The sequence below is a fragment of the Giraffa tippelskirchi genome, chromosome 13 (assembly GCF_054371585.1).
Source record: "Giraffa tippelskirchi isolate mGirTip1 chromosome 13, T2T-mGirTip1v1.2.pri, whole genome shotgun sequence".
Classification (NCBI taxonomy): Eukaryota; Metazoa; Chordata; class Mammalia; order Artiodactyla; family Giraffidae; genus Giraffa; species Giraffa tippelskirchi.
The window spans coordinates 17,955,994-17,968,320 of NC_137287.1; the positions used below are offsets into that span (position 1 = coordinate 17,955,994).

The following is a 12,327-nucleotide window of genomic DNA, read 5'->3' on the forward strand; positions in this document are numbered from 1 at the left end:
TCAGGATTGAAAGTTTCACCCTTCACTCACTCCTTCTGTTACAGTGATTTTTCTTTTGCTCCCACTTTGTTTTCTGTTTGTGTTTGTTTTGTTTCTATTTGTTTTTTTTTTAATTTTCTTAGAGTATAGTTTATTTACAATGTTGAGTTTGCTTCCACTGCACAGCAAAGTGAATCAACTATATATATGTATATATGTTCTGGCTTCCCTGGTGGCTCAGACTGTAATGAATTTGCCTGCAAATCAGGAGATCCATGTTCAGTCCCTGGGTTGGGAAGGTCCCCTGGAGGATTGAATGTCTACCCACTCCAGTATTTTTGCCTGGAGAACTCCGTGGCCAGAGAAGCCTGACAGGCTACATTTCATGGGGTCGCAAAAAAGTTGATCACGACTGTATGGCTAACACTTTCATGTGTTTTTTTTCTACATATATTCACTTTTGGGGGGATTCTTTTCCCATACAGGTCATTACAGAGTATTGAGCAGAGTTCCCTGTGATGCACAGCTGGTCCTTATTAGCTATTTACTTTGTATATGGTAGTGTGTACTTGTCAATCCTAGTCTCCCTGTTTATCCCACTCCTTACCACCCGCTTTCCCCTTAGTATAAGTTTGTTTTCTACATCTGTGATTCTATATCTGTTTTGTAAATAAGTTCATTTGTATCATTTTTCTAAATCCCACATATATTAATAAGTGACATCATATGATATTTGTCTTTGTCTGACTTCTATAACTCAGTATGACAAAATCTGGTGTCCATCCATGTTGCTGAAAGTGGCATTATTTCATTCCTTTTTATGGCTGAGTAATATTCCATTATATATATGTACCACATCTTCTTTATCCATTCCTCCATCGATGGATATCTAGATTGCTTTCATGGCTGGGCTATTGTAAATAGTGCTGTAATGAACATTGGCGTGCACGCGTATTTTTGAAGTATGGTTTTTTCCAGATATATGCCCAGAGGTGGAATTGCAGGGTCATATAGTAGCTCTATTTTCAATGTTTTAAGGAACTCCTACTTTGAATAGTAAGGAGTTGGTGTAGGAAGATGCTACAAGTACCTTTGTGTGACCAAGACACAGCCATTTAATCAGAGTGGGGCAAGAGGAAGTGCAAGCTCCTCAAACTTTCCTACCATTTTTAACTTTTTCTTGATTTTGCATTCATTTGGTCGCTATAAACTTTTGATCATTTTCCAAAGTCCTGGCCAAGTTGGTTCTGACAGTTGATGCTTGTGTTTTGATGTTTGTTTCAGAGGACAGAGTTTGGGGCTGCTCACTATGCCATTTTACTGATGTCACAGTTCACAGTTTTTATTCATCTCTGCCATCTCACCCCTCCCTCCCTTACCAAGCTTGCTCTGAAAGAGTGGGATAGGGCAGCAGGGCAGTGGTAAAGAGCACGACTCTAACGCCCAAAGCCTGAGTCCAAATCCTATTGCCGTCACTTCCACAAGCAAGTTACTGAAGTTTACTGTAACTGAATTCCCTTGTATTTGAGAAAGGGACTAGCAGAAGTCTCCAGGGACTCCTCTAGGGGCTTTGTAATAAAATGATACAAACGAACTTATTTACAAAACAGACTCACAAAGATTCAGGAAAAAAAGTTATGGTTACTAAGGGGGAAGAGTGGGGAGAGTGACAAATTGGGAGTCTGAGATTGACTTATACACACCATTATTATCTAATATGGGCTTCCCAGGTGGCATAGTGTTAAAGAACCTGCCTGCCTATGCAGGAGATGCAAGAGATACGAGTTTGATCCCTGGGTGGGGAAGATCCCCTAGAGTAGGAAAGGGCAACCCACTCCAGTATTCTTGCCTGGGAAATCCCATGGACAGAGGAGCCTTGTGGGCTACAGTCCATGGGGTCACAGAGAGTCCGACACCACTGAGTGAGCATGAATCATCACCTTTATTTAAAATAGATAACCAACAAGGACCTACTGTATCGCACAGGGATCTCTACTCGCTATTCTGTAAAAAACTAAGTGGGAAAAGAATTTGAAAAATAATATATCTATATCTGTACATAAATCAATTTTCTGTACACCTGAAACTAATACAACATTGTAAATCAACTATGCTCCACTATAAAATAAAAATTTTTTGAACAAGAATAATTGGCAGTAGAAGACTAAGTGCTAGGTAAAAATTAGATATTTTCTCTCTGAATATCTCATTTATCCCCAATTTCCAAACTCCCCCTCTGTAGAATGGGTGCAGGAGAAGCTCTCTCATTTCCCTTATCCAGATTCTTAAACCATAGCCGTGTAGGCTCCTGTTAACCAGCCTCCTTGGGAAATCATTCTGGTGACATAACTTCTTCCCAAAGAGAAACAAAGCCTCCAGGAAGCTGAGCAGCAATACTGTGCAGGTCCCCACAAATCAATGAGTCTCCCTCTGTGCAGCTTTATTTAATTCTGCTGAGTTAGTTCATTCATTCCACAGGTATTTGTTAACCATCAGTATGTGTTAGTTCATGTTCTGGGTGCTGTGGTACAGAAAACGTCTTATTTTCACAGAACTGGCATTCTGGTACATAAAGATAGATTACAGAGGGCAGACAAACAGAGCAGCAAATAAATATCCAGCAGGAATTCCAGTTACTGAGGAGTGCTGTGTAGAGACGTAAATTAAGGAACATGCTGGGAGTGGTTGGTTGGCTCTTTTGGAAAGGGTGGCCAAAGAAAGCACACCTGAGGAGGTGACGTTTAGACTGAGATTTGAATGACAGCCTTGGACGGCAAGGAGATCAAACCAGTCAGTCTTAAAGGAAATCAACCCTGAGTATTCGCTGGAAGTGCTGATGCTGAAACTGAAGCTCCAATAACCTTGGTTCCCTGATTCGAAGAGCTGACTCATTAGAAAAGACTCTCATGCTGGGAAAGATTGAGGGCAAGAGAAGGGGACGACAGAGGATAAGATGGTTGGATGGCATCACTGACTCAATGGACATGAATCTGAGCAAACTCTGGGAGATAGTGAAGGACAGGGGAGCCTGGCACGCTTTAGTCCATGGGGTTGCAAGGAGTCGTACATGACCTAGCAACTGTACAAAACACAACAACTGCAAGGATTCAGCCATGAAAAGATACAGAGGGATGGGATTACGTGTGAAGGAAGCAGCTGGAACAAAGGGACCAGCGTGAGAGATACTGCCCTAGTACATACCCAAACATGGGCCCTCATGGACTTCATATTCTACTGATATTGATAGACTTCAGCCAAACAAACAAACAAATAAGTAAGGTGATGCTGGGCTGTGATACAGCTTATGAAGTAAATAGGTGAGGTCATGTAGGGGGAACTGTAGGTGGAGTCCCTGGTAAAGATCTCTTGGAGGAGATGAGAATTTGAGCTATGGGTGGGGACTCTGGATACCAGGTCCAGAAAATTAAGACTAATTCTGAAACCGTTCACTTCAGATTGGGACTTGAACTCATGTGTCGGAACTTGAATCCAGCCAAAACCCTGTATGGGACTCCAATCCATGGTCTTTTAATTAGAATCACTCACCTGGTATCTAGACCTACTTAGGCCCAGGTTTCTCGTGTCTCAGTGCAAAATGAATTCAGCAAGAGGCAAAATGATAGGCAAGAAACTGCTGTTGTTCAGTTGCTATGTTGTATCCGACTTTACTCCTTCTCTGAGACAGTCATAAAAAATTTCCTTTTGATTCATACCACTAGTATTATTTTTTCCTTGACTGTGAGGTCCTATAAACCTCCCCTGCTAAAGGGGTTACAGAAACAACCCCTCTCAGCATAAAATCCTGAGAATAAAATTCCCTTGGACTCAGCTAGGGGAGTTAGTGTTCCTATGGCACAATGAAGAGGGAATTACTGTTGGAGTCATTTGGTCTTAAGTTTTCTTTAAGAGTTGTGTGAGTGCTCGCTTCGGCAGCACATATACTAAAATTGGAACGATACAGAGAAGATTAGCATGGCCCCCGCGCAAGGATGACATGCAAATTCGTGAAGCGTTCCATATTTAAAAAAAAAAAAAAGAGTTGTGTGAAGAGATGACCCCTTTGCAGCTCATATCTTCATATGTAAAAGAGCAGTAGTGCCCACCTCATAGGGTTGCATGGGAGTTGGGGTTAATTAGGCAACAAATCTGGAGTGTGTAACACGTGGGATCTGATGAGCCCCATTTCTTCCTTCCTTCAGTGTTTCCCTTCAAGGGACACTGACACCCCTGACCTTCTTAAAACTACCCTGGTTTGAGCCAGAGGGGCATCAGGCTACTAGTCAGGAACATCTGAAAATAGTCTTAATTCTCTCTAGACCCAAATTCTTACTTCCTCATAGAGATCTTTGTTTATGACATAGTCTTCTTTTAAGGAGCTGATTGCTGAGCTCTGAACTCTCATCACTGTCTGGAATCCTGCAGCAGCTTCAGTGACTAAGGAGAACAGCCTGGTGTCCTCTTGAGCCCTTATATCTGCGACTTGTCTGATTCCTGTTCCCAGACAGAGGAAAACTATGGCCAGAAAGCACACTGGAGTTTGGACACTGCATATCTTCTTTCCCAACTGCTTGGATACAGCCAGTCATAGGCATAGATGCATGTCTTCTTTTTTCTTTCTTCTTCAACATTATGTGAAAGTGTTAGCTGCTTAGTTGTGTCTGACTCTTTGAGACCCCATGGACTGTAGCACACAAGTCTCCTCTGTCTACGGAATTCTCTGGGCAAGAATACTGGAGTGGGTAGCCATTCCCTCTCCAGGGGATCTTTCTGACCCAGGGATTGAACCTGGGTCTCCCGCATTGCAGGCAGATTCTTTACCATCTGAGCCACCAGGGAAGCCCATCATTACCATCATCACTATAAACACAACCATCACCTTCACCAATATCATCACAACCATCACCATCCTCTTTGTTATCATCTGTACAGCACAGAGGTTAAGAACTTTTTCCTTATTTACATTCAAATCTTGCTCCACCACCAGCTTTATAAACTTGGGTCGATCACTCAGCCTATTGGAGCCTTATTTCCTAATCTACAAAGTAATGATGATAATAAGAAGCTATCATTTTGAGGATCCAGTAAGAAATGAATGCCAAGGATTTCTCTGGTGGTCCAGTGGTTAAGAATCTCTCTTCCGAAGCAGGAGACACAAGTTTGATTTCTTCTTGGGGAACTAAGATCCCACGTGCTGCAGGGCAACTAAGTCCGTGTACTGCAGCTACTGAACCCAGAAACCCCTGCATGGCAACGAAGAGTCAGGATGCTGCAACTAAGACCTGACACAGCCAAAAATAAATAAATCAAGTATTTTTTAAAAAGTAATAATTTAAAAAAAAATGCATGCTGATGAGCATAGCATATATCACTATAACACCTATGAAGTGTTATTATTAATATTATTACCACCAATATCACCTTACTACCATTTATTATACATGAGCTTTTACTAGAAATCAGGGGTTGAACTTCGCTGAGCTATTTCCATTCATTAATTCATCCATATAGAGAGAATGCCTGCTATGTGCTAGGTATTATTCTGGACTCCAAAAGTTCAGTAGTGAACACAATGGGCATAGCCTCTGCTCTCATGGGGGTTACATCCAGTGAGAGAACAGACAATAAGCAACCTCGCACCAACAATTTTATCTAGAAAAATCACTCCCATTTTATGTATTGGTACCTCGGACTGGTTGGAAACACTGGAGTTCAGGTCCCCAGCCCCTATCCTCACCACTCCTGGCATCTTTCCTCATTCTGCCAAATCATGAGGCCAGTGCCCCCAGCATCCTTCACATCATGCATGCTCAGTCGCTATGTCATGTCTGACTCTTTGTGACCCCATGAACTCTAGCCCACCAGGCTCCTCTATCCATGGGATTTCCCAGACAAGAATACGGGAGTGGATAGCCATTTCCTCCTCCACGGGATCTTCCCCATTCAGGGATCAAACCTGTGTCTCCTGCATTGGCAGGTGGATTCTTTACCACTGAGTCACCAGGGAAGCCTCCATCCTCACATCAGTCTTGGCCAAAATACCTTCCTGGATCTGCCCCTATCGATCCCCTTCTGTCCTGCTCCCTCTGTCCCTCAGGGCGCCCTACTGGCCCTGGAAATCCCTCTGGGCTGCTTTGGGAGGGAGGAATAGCTGCATCTCTAATGAGCATCTTGCTTTCCTCTGAGCATGAATATATACAATGCTGGATTATCTGTCTCAGCGGGAATAAATAGTGTGTCTCCTCAGTGAAGGACAATTTTCAGCTAAGTGCATCTTATTTAAGGCTCTAAGAATGGCAGTTAAGCAAATGCAGGAGGAGAAATGTATATGAAAACTCTCTATTGAGAGCCCCTCGGCTAAATGTATCAACTGCTGAGGGATGGATTCCAGGTAATGGAACACAATCGCCGCTCTCTGGTCAGGGCGGGATCCATGGTGGGGGCAAAAGGCTTCGGGGTTTGATTTGCTCTCATTGATTTTCTTTATAGATCAGTTTGATACTAGACGTTATAAGGTTAATTTTGGATGATTAACTCCTCCATATTGGGATATTTGATTTAGTTCTCCTTTCAAACACTTTCTCCCCATTGATTTTCAATATTGTACCTTCTAGGAGGGAGGTAGGCAGACTTGAGCAAAGACCTGGCAAGCAGAGGTTCCCCAAGGCTGCCCGGACTCCCATCTAAATATCTTTCCTGGGCAGGAGGAATAATGTGTAGGCAACTGGGGGAAACCCCTGCCTTGTGCCAGCCTGGGGAGGTTGGCAGTGGCCACTTAGCCCAGATATACCTGCACAGGTTCAGGCAGATGTGAACGAGAGCAAGGATTTCAGAGTATGTTATGCCTGGGCTTAAAGTCTCACCTTGGGATTCTCTGATGCCTCAGATGGACGGGTAAGACTCTGCCTGCAATGCAGGAGACCTGAGTCTGATCCCTGGGTTGGGAAGATCCCCTGCACAAGGGAATGGCAACCGGCTCCAGTATTCTTGCCTGGAGAATTCAATGGACAGAGTAGCCGGGTGGGCCACAGTCCACAGGGTCGCAAAGAATCGGACACGATTGCGTGACTAACACTTTCACACTTTCAGAGTCCCACCTTGCCATTTATCTGATGATTGACCGTGTCAGTCTTGACAAAGTTTCCAGAAGCTCAAAGAGGTCCAGCCCAATGCCCCTGCCCTGTGCCATCTGGCCACTAGCTTATTCCCCGGCATGGTCATTGGAAGCCAATTAGTACCTGAGCCTTTATTTCAAGCTGGGGAAATCATCTCATTCCTCCCTCTTCTCCATGTTTCCTGCCCTTGAACAATGGAACACATCACTCCTTTTCTAATCATTCAGCATATTCAATCAGGAAAAAAAAAATGGGTTGAGCTTTATGGAGTCCCTCGACTGTCACCCACCCTCCACCAGGCCAGTCGTGGCAGAGAAGAGGAGAACAGCAGGAGAACAGACAACTGCAAATCAACATGGTAAGTGTCAGAGAAACCTGAGTTCAAATCTGAGCTTCCCTGTGCATGTATGCTAAGTCACTTTAGTTGTGTCCAACTCTTTGAGACCCTGTGGACCATCGCCCACCAGCCTCCTCTGTCCGTGGGGATTCTCCAGGCAAGAATACTGGGGTGGGTTGCCGTGCCCTCCTCCAGAGAATCTTCCCAACCCCAGGATTGAAACTGCGTCTCTTATGTCTCCTGCATTGGTAGGCAGGTTCTTTACCATGAGTGCCACCTGGGAAACCCCTGAACTTCCCTATCCACTCACAAATTAACCCACATATCTCTCAGTTTCCTCATGCAGGATTGGAGTAGTACAGGAAAGTAAGGAGATAACATTTACTTTGCAGGCTAGTTAAGAGAATATCCATGCAAAACCACTCACCCCAGGAACAGGCACACAGAAGACCTCAACAATAATAATATTGTTTGATGTTCATAACTGTAACAATTATATTATGTAATAACATTCTGGGGAAGCCCTGATGGCTCAGTGGGTAAAGAATTCACCTGCAATGCAAGAGCTGCAGGAGACATGGGTTTGATCCATGGGTTGGGAAGATCCCCTAGAGGAGGAAATGGCAACCCATTCCGATATTCTTGAATGGAAAATCCCAAGGACAGGGGAATCTGGTGGGTTACAGTCCAAAGGGTCACAATGAGTCAGACACGATTAAGTACACAAGCACAATGACACTATTAACTGTAATAACTGTAACAACAATAGCAATAATAAATTGTTATGACGATGATGGTGATGATAGTGGTGAAGACAGAAGGAATCACATAGAGAGTTTTGTAAATAGCACATGCGTGTGTGCATGCTTAGTCACTCAGTCATCTCTGACTCTTTTGGGACCCCTAGTACTGTAGCCCGCCAGGCTCCTCTGTCCAGGATATTTTTCAAGCAAGAATACGGGAGTGGGTTGCCATTTCCACTTCCAGGGGATCTTCTTGACCCAAGGATTGAACATGCATCTCCTGTGTCTCCTGCACTGCAGGTGGATTTTTTACCTGCTGAGCCATTGGGAAAGTCCCAAATAGCATATAGAAAGTGTATATATCTGGTTTGGGAGTAGGAGAAAGATGGTTGGTGCAAATGTCCCAGGAGAAATGATTCTTTAAATGAACTGAAAAATAACTTAAGAATAGCAAAAGGATTGAGGAAAAAAGCTGAGTCAGGAGTCAAAAGAATTTCCTAAGCAGGGATAAGACCTGCAAAGGCTTATAGGCTAGAAAGAACATGTGTTAGGCAACCCATCACCCAGCAGGATCCTCTGGGTACCCTGCATAATTAAAACCTCCTTCCAACATTTGACTCAAAATCTGATTCTTGCTCCTCATGCTGCCAAGTTCCCATTTCCAGCCCCTCATATCACTCAGAACATATCAGACCTCCTTTGTGGAATCATCTTTCTGCCATCTGAACTCAGAACTGGTTCCCTCTAAGTTCCTCCTCTCCAGGCCAATGTGTCGAACTCCTCCAAGCATTCCTTTAGCTCATTATATCTCTTTTTTAAAAGGTCTATTTAATTTTTTGACTGTGCTGGGTCTTCAATGATGCACAGTCTTTTCTCTAGTTGCGGTGAGCAGGGGTTACTCCTTGTTGTGGTGTGTGGGCCTCTCATTGCAGTAGCTTCTCTTTTTGCCAAGATAGGCTCTAGGCCTGCAGGTTCAGTAGTTGTGGCCCATGCACTTAGTTGCTCCAGGGCATGTGGGATCTTCCTGGACCAGTAATCAAACTGGTGTCCCTTGCATTGCAGTGTGGATTCTTAACCACTGAACCACCAGGGAAGCCCTCCTTCTAGCTTTGAGTGATCTCACCCACCTGGTTGTCCCACTGAATCTTTGCTTTTGATCTTAATTTCCTGCATATTTGTTGGGTGGGGGAGAGAACAATTAGTGAGTCACTTTCTCCCCATCATAACACTGGGACAGACATGGAAGTTTTTGAAGGCAGTGCCTCCAAGGTGCACAACTCCAGGTCATATTCATCTCATATGATGAAGTAATGAGAGATAACCCTGCTTAAAGGCTTCAAAAAGACCGATTTTGACTTGTGAATCTGTTAAGACTGTGTTTCCAAGCCCATAAAAACTTGTCCCTCACTGCTCCCCTACTTCCAATCCATGTTGCCAGCCCCCCATCCAGTCTTCTCGTATTAATAGCTATTTGTGCTGAATAAGGAGTGTTTGCTTGGTCCCATCCAATGCTTGTGAAATTGAGGTCATTTGGCTCCTAATCAGAGTTCAAACACCAGCTGGGAACTGTGAAGGATTTCTTCCCAGAGCATCATCTCGGAGGAGGCCCAGAGTGTAGGGAAGATAGCAGTAAATTGTGCACCCACGCAGGTGATGGTGGTAGAAAGGACACTGTGCTGGAGACCCAGGGAGGGGAGGCAGAGGTCCAGGCTAGACAGACAGGAGGGGAGTTTATAGCCAGCAAATATCATGCTGCCCAAGGTCATGGTCCTCATCACTGACCGCCTCAGCCTCAGGCATTCCTTGGTGTAATACAACCCTTTGAACGTACACACATTTTTATTTGTCCCTATGTCCAGAAAAGCAGGTAAGTAAAGCACTAAAATAATCCATAATTTCTAAAACTGTTCATGATGGTTTTTGAGTAATAATCACTTCTTACTGCTGCCTCTTAGAGAAGAGAACTGATGACAATAATATCTTAAACTTGCTTTGTCTCTTCTAATGGCTCCCTTCTGGGAAACCAGCCCTTTCCCATTCTCTGTTCTTTTGATTTCAGTGGTGCTGAACCTTACCCCTGATTCAAGGAATAGGCACATGACTGAGCCTTGAGCCCGTAAAGTCTATGATCTTGAACATGGCTGGAGCCATGAGCAATGAAGGTATCTCCTTTTTTCCTGCAATCCTGACTTCAGGGAGAACCCAGATCTAAAGTTACCGGTGATCATCTGTATCTCTACAGGGAAGGAGCCAATCTGAGAATGAAGCCAATAAAGAAGGAAGCAGATCCGTGTATCAGAAAGAGACTTATTAACACAGAATTTGGGGATCCAGTTGTGCCACCCTTGAATGTACCCAATCACTGCATGCGTATGTGCTTAGTCGCTCAGTCATGTCCAACTCTGCAACACCATAAGCTGTAGCCAGCCAGGTTTCTTTGTCCCTGAGATTCTCCAGGCAGGGATACTGGAGCGGGTAGCCATTCCCTTCTCCAGGGGATCTTCCGGACCCAGGGATCAAACCCGGGTCTCCTACATCGCAGGCGGATTCTTTACCATTTGAGCCATCAGGAAAGCCCACGCAATTGCTGAGCCACCGGTTCATTTCTATTTCAATTGAAGACTGATCAGCTTGAGTTTCCATTGCTTACATCCAAAGATTCCTAAGACACCACTCCTAAAATGAGGGAATCCAGAATATGGGAAAGCAGGGAATGGGCTGAAAGTTTGGAGGTGGGTGGGAGCTAAACAAACATGGCAGAATTCGAAGTAGGTTTTTCAAAATGGCAGTGATATAAGTTCCTGGTAATTTTGGAGTAACTGGAAATCACTTTAGACCCAAGTTTGACAATGTTAAGATTTCAGTTATTTGTGCTTCTACAGTGTAACTTCTACCTTCTCCTCAAACCTTCATGAAAAATCTTCTGTACACACACAATTAGGTTAATGATTTGGGGCAATTGAAAGGTGCATATAAAAGCTGCTTCAAAGCACCAGTGAACAGAACACCCAGGAGAGGTGAGATGAAATTTGTCTGAGCTTAAGTGTGTATCAAGCAGTAGTTCCCTGGGGATGTTAAAGCTGCAAGAGAATGTGACTCCTATGCTAACAATGAGAAAAAAACCGAGATAATCTGCATCCTCATATTTTTGGGAGGCCAACAAGAGCTAAGATTATAATGAAAACACAAAGTTACTGAATTCCAAAAGTCAACAAGTCCCACGGAGGAGCGATGGAATCCACAAATGATTACATCTTTGGCAGAGCATGACCAAGAAGGAGCAGTCACCATTGAAGAAAGTAAGAATGAATCAAAATTTAAAGATTCATGACAACAGGACAGGGCTTCCCAGGTGGCTCAGTGGTGAAGAATCCTCCTGCAATGCAGGAGATCCAGGTTTGATCCTTGGGTCGGGAAGATCCCCTAGAGGAAGAAATGGCAACTCACTCCAGTATTCTTGCCTGGGAAATTCCATGGACAGAGGAGCCTGGTGGGCTACAGTCCATGGGGTCACAAAGAGTCAGACAAGACTGAGCAACTGAGCATAAGGACAGGGCAAGCATATCAGGTTAGAATCCCTGGATGTTCCCTAGACCTAAGGAGAGTCTGGAGCCACTGATGGGATTCGTTCCATGGACCTGTAGTACTTTATCACAGGACTCCTTCAGTGTGTCAAGTTTATAGGACCTGCCAAGGTCCAGAGGTGGAGCCAGAACACTTGAAGAAGTCATCTGTGCCTTAAGCTCTCAGTGAGTTGAAGACCATGACCACCAGCCACCTGAGGCAGGCATGAAACCCATTTGTAACAGGTGAGACATGTGACCTCCTAGCTGCAATAGGCAGCTTTTGCTGCTTACAAAATAAATTTGAAATCTTAAAGGCTTCTAGGTCTGCAAGCCGATTGCAGTACAGCTGACGTAGATGGGTTCAGCTGCGTTGCTCTGCTTTAAGTTGCAAGTTAACTAGATGAAGACTGAGTTCAGTTTGTTCCATATATCTTATCCTTTTGCACCAGCAGCTACCCGTGGTACGTGCTAAAGAAAAACACATTCATGACACTTGTTGAAGATGGTAAGGCATCCTTTCTCCAGGAGGGGCCACTGTGATAGGTGTAGGTGGTGGTGGTGGTTTAGTCGCTAAGCTATGTCCAACTCTT

At 44.2% G+C, this 12,327-nt stretch overlaps 1 non-coding gene across 1 annotated transcript; it reads left to right on the forward strand.

Moving 5' to 3' along the window:
• The first annotated feature begins 3,896 nt into the window (after positions 1–3,896).
• LOC145533654 (U6 spliceosomal RNA) lies at positions 3,897–4,003 on the forward strand. Its single transcript, XR_014074234.1, has one exon. It is a non-coding gene; the product is annotated as a U6 spliceosomal RNA (small nuclear RNA).
• The last annotated feature ends 8,324 nt before the right edge of the window (positions 4,004–12,327 follow it).